Here is a 9,740-nt window from a genome sequence, read left to right as displayed (position 1 = left end):
TAAATTACAGTTGAATAGGTTCTTAAGCAGAGAAATTAACAAAAATGTGCAGGTTTTGGGGAGCGCCTGGGTTTCTCAATAGGTTAAGCATCCTGACTCTTGATTTCAGCTCGGGTAAGCATCTCATGCTTCATGAGATCAAGCCCCACTTAGGGCCCTACACTAGCACATGCTGGGATTCTCTCTCTACCTCTCTGTCTGCTCCTCCTCCTCCTCTCTCTCTCTCTCTCTCTCTCTATCTCTCTCAAATAAATTAGTTTAAAAATGTAGGATTTAAAAAATACCTCGAGTCCAATTAGAATAAGAAAGTATATAAGAAATCCCATGCAATAGAATGGGGCAACTGTACAAGATAATAATAATTTTGTTAGGATTTTCTCTACCCTAGTTACTAAATGCAATTTTTAATGATCATTTCTTTTATGTTACATTTGATGGTATATGGTTATAATGCTTTATTTTATTATCATTTATCATCATATGATCATTTGTGTAAAGTATATATGTTTGTTGACATTTGAACAACATGGCTTTGAACTATGCAAGTCCCCTTATACACAGATATTTTTTCAATAAATACAGTACAGTATTATAAATATGGGCTAAAACTCATAGCCCTAAGATCAAGAGTCACATGCTCTACCACCTGAGCCAGCCAGGTGCCCCACCTTATGATTTTCTTAATAATCTAGCTTACTTTATTGTAAAAATGCAGTATCTATTTCATATAACCTACAAAATATGTGTTAACCAACTGTGAGTTGGTAAGGCTTCTGGTCAATACGCTATTAGTAGTTGAGATCTGGGAGAGTCAAAATGCATGCAGATTTTTGACTGCATAGGATAGCAGTGGGGTCAGTGCCCCTAACATGTCCAACATTACAGGGTCACCTGTGTGCATATATATGTTTGTGTACAAATGTGATTAGATTATAAATCCCTTAAGTGAAGTATTAAGTGAAAATGTTATATTTTATTCAGTTTTTTTAATATCCATTTATTTTGAGAAAGAGATAGAGCAGGGAAGGGCAGAAAGAGAGAGGGAGAGAGAGAATCCCAAGCAGGCTCTATGCTCTTAGTGCTGAGCCTGACACGGGGCTTGATCCCACAAACCTCAAGATCATGACCTGAGCCAAAATCAAGAGTTGAATGCTTAACCAACTGAGCCACCCAGGCACCCCTATTTTACTCAGTTATTTGGTGAATTAACTACCCTCTATAATACTCCACATTTGCATATAATAGCAGGCACTAGACTTATGTTTCTTCCACTGGAATTCTGATTGTTTTTCCTCCTTCAGAAAATATGTTAACTTAAAGTCTAGCTAATTCTCCCACCATTTTTATAGTATCAAAAATGAGTCTCAGGAAGTGTACAACACATCTGTGATTCTTGATGGATAACTAATCTGTTCACAGAAGCATGTAAAGCATATGTGTAAAGTATATCAGATCTCCTCAGAATAGCAGGGAAGAGTGTCCAGATCTGGGATCTTCACTTACAGAGAAAGTTACTAGATCCAAGAAACCACTGCAAAAGTTGAAAGCAGTCTTTTAGCTCAAGGAATGAGTGAAGTACATTATTTTTTAGCTACTTTATTGAGGTGTAATTGGTGTGTCAAAACCTGTATATATTTAATATACAAAGCTTAATGAATCTAGAGTTAAGTGTGTACATGCGAAGACTATAGCCACTGTCAAAACCATAAACATAGCCATCCCTTCTAAAACTTTCATCCCGCTCCCTCTATTTTCTGTGTGTGTTAAGAACATTTAACATACTATTTACCTTTAGCAAAATTTAAATATGCTAGAAAATATTGTGAGCTCTAGGCACTATGGTGGACAATAAATCTCCAGAATTTATTTATCTTGCATAACTGAAACCTCATACCCTTCACATCCCCTGTTCTCCTGCCTCCAGCCCCTGGCAACCACCAATCTACTCTCTGATTCTGTGCGTGTGACTACTTAACTGAAACTTTATTTGAACCTAACTCTGAATGTCTATGATAATAATGATAGTGAACAACTTCCAATATACTATAAAATATTAAAGCACCCTCAAGCACCCACAGTCTCAAAACTATTGGAAAACATGTAAGGATAATAGGAACACATAGGATAGTAGGTAGAAGAACATGTTAAAAGTCTCAGCACTTAGATGGAAGGGAAGCTTAGGAGAAAAAAGAAAAGAAAATATCTCCACTAAAAAAATTGACTTAAGGTAAAAACAGACTTATTTCCCTTGTGTCCCTCTTTGCAGGTAGTGCATGTCTCAAAGACTCTTAAATTTTTAATTACCAGTTATTACTTTAAATTATTGATTACCTTGAAGTGTTAATGATTACAAATTATAAAGAAATTTTTATAATCCCAATGTAATGCAGCAACTTTTTTTCCAGTTTCTTTTTTTAAGTTTATTTATTTATTTGAGGGAGGAGAAGAACCAGAGAGAGATGGTGAGAGAGAATGCCAGGCAGCTCCGTGTTTGACACAGAATTCGTGCATAGTTCAACACAGAGTTCAATCTCACAAAATGTGACATCCTGATGTGAACCAAAAGCTAGAGTGAGAAGCTTAACTGACAGCCACCCAGATGCACTTCCAGTTTCTTAACTAAATCTCTTCTTTTTTTCTAATGTCCAATTAAATTATTTTTACTCTCACTATTATATCGTACCAACATTTTGACCTTAGATCACCTTTTATAATGTTCCCTAGACAACAAGACATTAATTTATTCTTACTATGTTTCTTATACTTTTGCCTACTTAACCTTTGTTTTAATCTCAAGTATCATTTATAACAAAAAAAGATAATTGATAAAGAATTAGGTATATGCCTTACTCTTAAATAGCCTTTTCTAATTTTTTTTCTGGTTTTAAAGATATCATGTTCATCCTCTTTCATGCCCCATTTTATAAAGTAAGAGATTTTAATGTCAATGTAAGGCGTTTCACATGAAATTTTAGAAAGTTATTAGTAAGTCTGAATTGTCCTGCAATGAGGCATTTACCTTGTGACATAAACCATCCTTAAATGTTTAAGAGTTATTTTTGCTAATATTCTGAGGTTGATGTTGACAAGGCATAAAAACATCATTAAATAAATATATAAACTCAGAAAGTAGATGTATTTGTTTATAATGAGAAATACAATTAAATGGGTCACTTGACTGGCTCAGCAAATTTCTCATTATAGGCAGGATAAACTAAATGATGGGAAATTAAATGATGAGAGTTTTGCTTGGTTTATATTGACTCATAACATGGTAATTATATGAAAGACACGTAACGAGCCATTGTAAACTCCTCTTTTCATACTCATTGTTAAATACTCCCTTACCTTCCCAGAATATGTACACAAACAATGTGATATATACATATAAAAACGCGTATCATTTGGTAAAATTCTAAAAGTGGTGATAGCCTTAGCCTGGGTCATTCAAGTTCTGTAAGGCATATTTCTGTCAATAGACTAAATGTTTGTGTCCTCCTCAAATTCATACATTGAAATACTAATTTTCAACATGATGGTATTAGGAGGTGGGGCCTTTGGGCTGTGACTAGTTCAGAAGAATGGAGCCCTCACGAATGATCGTTATAAAAGAGACCCCACAGGGGTGCCTGGGTAATTCGGTCATTAAGCATCTGACTTCAGCTTAGGTCATGATCTCAAGGCTCATGAGTTCGAGCCCCACCTTAGGCTCTGTACTGGCCTGCTTCAGATTCTGTATCTCCCTCTCTCTCCCTGCCCCTCCCCACTTGCACTTGCTCTCTCTCTCAAAAATAAATAAGCATGAGGGGGAGAGAGAGAGAGAGAGCGAGAGAGAGAGCAGAGAGCTACGTTGTCTCTTCTCCCATGCAAGGATACAAAGGGAAGGCTGCCACCCAAAGTGGGCCCTCACTCTCCCTTGCTTGCACCCTAATCTGGGACTACCAGACTCCACAGAACTGTAAGAAATACATGTTTCTTATTTATAAGCTACCTAGTCTCTGGTATTTTGTTATAGCAATATAAGACTAAGACATTTCCCAGTTTTTAACTTCAATGTATAATCATTTTTCCTTGATTCCAAGATACTGGAGAGTAGCCACTAATGGTCACATCCTCAGGACTACAACAGTTTTGTTTTTGCTTTTATTATATTTAAAATATCATTTCTTCTTCTCTGTCTTCCTTTTTGTTTACTTAATTTATTTACATTATATTTGTATAAATATTGTTGATATAAAAGTATGCTAATATCAACATCTGAACTGAATTTGTAACAATTTAAACTCTAACCATGCACATTTAAACTCTAACTCAACATTCACTTTCTTAATTGTGATTATTAATTTATCCTAATATTTAGTATTTTAGTACAAGAGAATTTCATGTTGTCCTTTCTCCTTCTATATTTTAAAATCTATTTAAGGGAAATTTATTTTCAACCTATTATTACAGGGATAAATGACTATAATTTGGCACAAGGAAGGCTGCTCTGACAGTGGTAATGTTCTATTTCTTTATCTGGAGGATTGTTACATATAGAGGATATTCTTTCAATCTTTGTAAATATTCACCAAGCTGTATAATTAGGATTTGTACATAATATCCAGATAAGTGATTCTTTAATAAAAGTTTATTTGAAAGCCTTTTTGAGATGATCTGTAATTTATATAATAAAACCTTAGCCTTCATGAATTTTGAAAGTTACAAACAGCATGTTAATCATTTTATTTTTTTTCTGGATATTAATAGAAGCAATTATATTTAGATTCATATATTTACAGAATTTTTAAAGATGAAAAGCACTAGAATCATCTGTTTCAAGTCCCAAATTATATTTAAAAAAAAGAACAAAGAGGACATATAAAAAATATAGAGTTAATTTTCTTGAACTAGAATTAGAAACTAACTCACTGGATGATATTGATGCATTTAAAAATAAGATCTGGGTCATTCTGAGATTTAACTTGCTTGGAAAAACAGTCAAAGAGGCATTCCATAGAGGAAAATAAAAGCTTAGATAAGATACAAAGAAGTAAATAATTGGTTATATGTAGTTATTTATAACTCATTTTAATTTATATCTCATAATCATTATATTCTCCATGATCTAGATTTTTATATTATGGGCTGCTACAAAGTATTATAAACTGCTATAAGGTGTTTGCATGTCATATTTCCATCAATTTCATGATTATAAATGATATTTTCAAGTTTAATAGTATGTATATGTATATATGTGTGTCTGTGTATGTATGTTACATAGAATTTAATATATGTTCATTCCATTGATAAATTTACAGATTTCATTTCCATTTTACTGTCTCATCTTCTTTTATAAGCCATGATTTCTATAATAGGATTAGGAAAACTCAGACTGACATACAAACTACCACTCTTTCATCTGGGACACTCAGAGGTCACTATACCATTGTGATCTTTTATAGAGTAATATATAATTAAACTGGAACTTCTTCCAACAGGATATTCTAAGAGATCAAATACTTAGTAAGTTTCCAAAACGATTAAACATTTATACAAGAATAGCATATGCTAGGCTAAAAATAAAGGCTATTAATAAAAGTCTTTATGCAGTATTGCTGTCATTGAGTCCATCTGTCCCTGTGAGGACTCAGCATGTTCATCTTAGTGCCAAAAGAGCTGTCCCGTATTGCAAGGACTTTGAATGACCTACCACCTATGAGTGCAGTCATCTCTATATCCTCTCAGCTGAATGACCGTGCCCTAATAGAAAGGATACTGTTCTTTGAATCCAGTGATCTTTCTTTCAGGACCATTCTGCACCAATACATTTTTGAGGTTCAATATGTCATTTAGACAGCTAATGCCTTAGGTGCATTGTCAAGAAAATGGAGTGAGTTCACTTTCAATTTAATTGGCATCTTGTTTGTGTAATTAATATAAGGTGATTTATTTGAAAGCATTATATAACTATATTGCTTGTAGCAATTTTGAGATATAGACCCTTTGAGAGGGAAGAATTATTGAAAACATTAATTCAGACTTCCGCCTGGTGAGTAAATCCTCTCTGCCACTTACTGATATTTATTCTTACATGGGTTATCTATAGGAACTTGGAACTCATCCTCCAAACTGGTCTTTTCTATTATCAGCTACCATTGTTACAAGTACTGTCTTGTATTAAATTGATTTTTTTTTCCCTTACTGTTTCTATCCAATGTCATTTAACTGCCTTAGGTCCCACAGAACAAATTTTAACTTTTTTTCTGCTTAATTCAGTACATAAATATATATTAAATGTTAGCTAGATTTAATGAATGTGAATGATGCAGTCAATATCCTAAAGTGTCTAATGAATGCGGGGAACAGATATGAACATCAGTCATTAAAACATAAGAGACTGCAAATGGCTGGGTGGCTCAGTAGGTTAAGCGTCCAACATTGGCTCAGGTCATAATCCTGTGGTTTGTGAGTTCAAGCCCCACGTTGGGCTCTGTGCTGACAGGTCAGAGCCTGAAGCCTGCTTCAGATTCTGTGTCTCCCTTTCTCGCTTTCCCTCTCCCACCTGTGCTGTGTCTCTCTCTCAAAAATAAATAAACATTAAAAAAAATTTGAAACACAGTAGTCTAAGTACTTACTACATTAGAGGTATACATAGAGAGATAGGACTAGAAAACAAGTGCCACCTAACAAAAGAGAGTTAATAAAAGATATAAACGAGACTTCATACTCTGTGAAGAATGAGAAATCACATGAAAATGGTGGGAAATGGCACTCCAATAGAAAAAAGAGTTGATACTGAAACATAAGTTTTGGCCGTATTGAAATACTTAAAAATAGTTAAACATCATTAATCATTTTTCCCCTGAAATCTAAGGAACACCATTTCATAAGTCTATTCTGTTTTACTTTATTTTTTAAAATCTATCAGTAATCCAGGAGCTTTTGTTTTGATCATATTTTAGTTAACCAATACTCTTGATTTGGAAGCCAAATGAAACTATACATTGTAGGTCTGGCCCGAATTTGGTGGGTATAGAAGCAATTATAGTATCAAAGAGTATATTTACATTTGCATTTGAAATTTGAAGTAAACATTAAATTTTTTGATGTGTAATTTAAAACACTTAGTATTTTTTGTTTGTATATATGTTTTATTATGTGAAAAATACAAATATACAAAAGATACATTATTTTTATTTTCTTTGTTATATTTTTAATCAAATTTGTGGGCTATGAATTCAAATCAAGTGATGAATGACTGTTGGGAATAAAGGGCTGAAATCTGTTTAGAGTGATATTAGTAAGAGGCAGGGAATTTTAACAACATCTGCAAACATAAACTCTAGGCCACCAGGCAGCAAATGTGAGTTGGCTTTGGTGCAGGTAAAAAGCAATGTGTTTAAAGTTTCTAGCTTATTGCCATTTTGATTCAGAAAAATATATTTCTTCCCAATCAAAATTAAAGATACTTTTTAAAAAATATATGGACTAAAATCACATAGTAAACATTGTAGTTGATTTTAGAAGGAGATTGACTTCATTAAAAAAGTGATTTGTGAATGTTTGTTTTTCATGAATTTAAACAGTTGAGAATCTGGCACTCAAATAAGTAGGGAGTGACTACATATTCTAACTGTTCATTAAAAGGGAACTAATTAACATAATATTACAGCTATATAATAGAACCCCAAGAAACTGTTAAAATGAGTAAGTTTATTATATAAGTTGATATAGGAAGAACTCCTGTGTATTTAGATTTAGAATTGTAAGAGTGCAGAATAAGGTATACTCTAAGCTCCTATTTACATATGTTTAATGTATTATGTGTTCATATAAATGTTTATATTGAGTCAATTCAAAATTGATATATGGTGTAATCATGATGATTACTTCTCCAAAGATCTGGGGTAGATGGTAAATTACTTTTCCATGGAATATTAGGAAGACATCAGTGAAATGGAATGTTTTCTACCATTTGCATTTTTACTACATTAATGTACTCTTTTTTATTTTGTTCTACTTCTTAATAATATTTGGGGAAAACTTTTAAAGATGGAGGAGAGACAAAAACAACTGAATCTTTGCCTAGGGAGGGGTGGGAGAGAATAAACCCCATGGCTGGAGGAACTTGAAGAGAGACCAAGAAGAAAGATATTTAATGAGGATTCACCCAGAGGATGTCCTGTTCAATTCTATTTCTCTAGGTGGACCCATAGATTTTTTGAAAAATGTCCAAAAAATTAAAAAGGGAATAACTTTGGTATAATTTTATTTCTTTGGAAGTTGGAAGAACTCAATATTTTGCCAAGGTTGGTGAAAGGAATCTGGATGGGATGCCTGGCCGGTTCAGTTGCTGCAATATGCAATCCTTCATCTCGGGATCATGAGTTCAAGCCCCACATTGGGCTAAAAAAAAGAGAATTAGGTCATGTAGACCAGGGCTACAACAGCTCAATCACTGAAGTATTTGACTTCTAGAGCCTTCACATCCCTTGACATAGCTCATGTGGTGTCACCATTAGAGGTGATGGTCACTGAGGAAAAGACGATACCAAAGGAACTGCATGTACCCCAATGGAGGAGGTTTCTAACATACATTCTATAATGTTTTAACTTTAAAGAAAAAATTTTTTGTAATTGACCTTTTCCAGTATGTTTTTGTTTCATTTTCATTCTGCAGAGATGATGGTCTCCATTTTTAAGTACACTGCAACACTCCCCATAGCTATGTTAATGGAGAGAAACAAAAAAGTATAAACAAGAATATAAGTATAAAGGACATGACAGAACAAAAGCTATAATATGAAGTAGACATAGGAGCACCTGGCTGGCTCAGTTGGTTGAGTCCAATTCTTGGTTTCAGCTCAAGTCATGATCTCACCGTTCATGTGTTTGAGACCCACACCAGGCTCTGCACTGCCAGTGCAGAACCTGCTTGAGATTCTCTCTCTCTCTCTCTCTGTGCCTCCACTCCTTTTGGTCTCTCTCTCTCTCTCAACATAAATAATCTTTAAAAAACAAAAGGTAGAGATAAAGTAATAAAAAATAGTTTATAAGTAATATGATTGCACAGGTTCTTTATGGACTTAATTCACTGTTTTGCAATGATATATTTATGTGTCTGTCTTCCCTAGCAGATTATAAAATCCTCCTAGAAAGCAGCATTGTTATCATAATAGTGTTTTTATACTCAGTGTCTGGTAACATTGCTACATGTCATTTGTTCAGTAAATATTTATTGAATGAATTGGTATTATCTAATATAGACCTTTTAGGAGACAGTTTTCAAGACTACAGATGATTACAGTTGAATACTCTATTTAAGCCAAACAGATTTGGCACATGTTCTACAAAAATTTTTTTTAATTATATACACATATATATATGTATATATTAGGATTAGATAGTTCAAAATCTAGAATAGAACCCAAATGTCCAATATACCTCAATGTTAAAATAAAATATTATGATATAAATTTTGATTTGGCTTTTAAATGTGATTTTACATTTGTTTTGTGTTCCATTTAAATTCTCATTTTACAACTTAATGAAGGACCATGGGGGAGGAGAAGGGGAAAAATAGTTGGGGAGATGGAGGGAAGCAAACCATGAGAGACTTTTGAATGCTGAGAACAAACTGAGGACTGATGGGGGTGGCGAAGATGGGAAGGGAGGGAATGGGTATGAAGGAGGGCACTTGTTGAGATGAGCACTGGGTGTTGTATGCAAACCAACTTGACAATAAACTATTTAAGAAA

Source organism: Crocuta crocuta, unplaced genomic scaffold, assembly GCF_008692635.1.
Source record: "Crocuta crocuta isolate KB4526 unplaced genomic scaffold, BGI_CrCroc_1.0 scaffold16, whole genome shotgun sequence".
NCBI classification, from domain to species: domain Eukaryota; kingdom Metazoa; phylum Chordata; class Mammalia; order Carnivora; family Hyaenidae; genus Crocuta; species Crocuta crocuta.
This window is presented reverse-complemented; position numbering follows the sequence as displayed.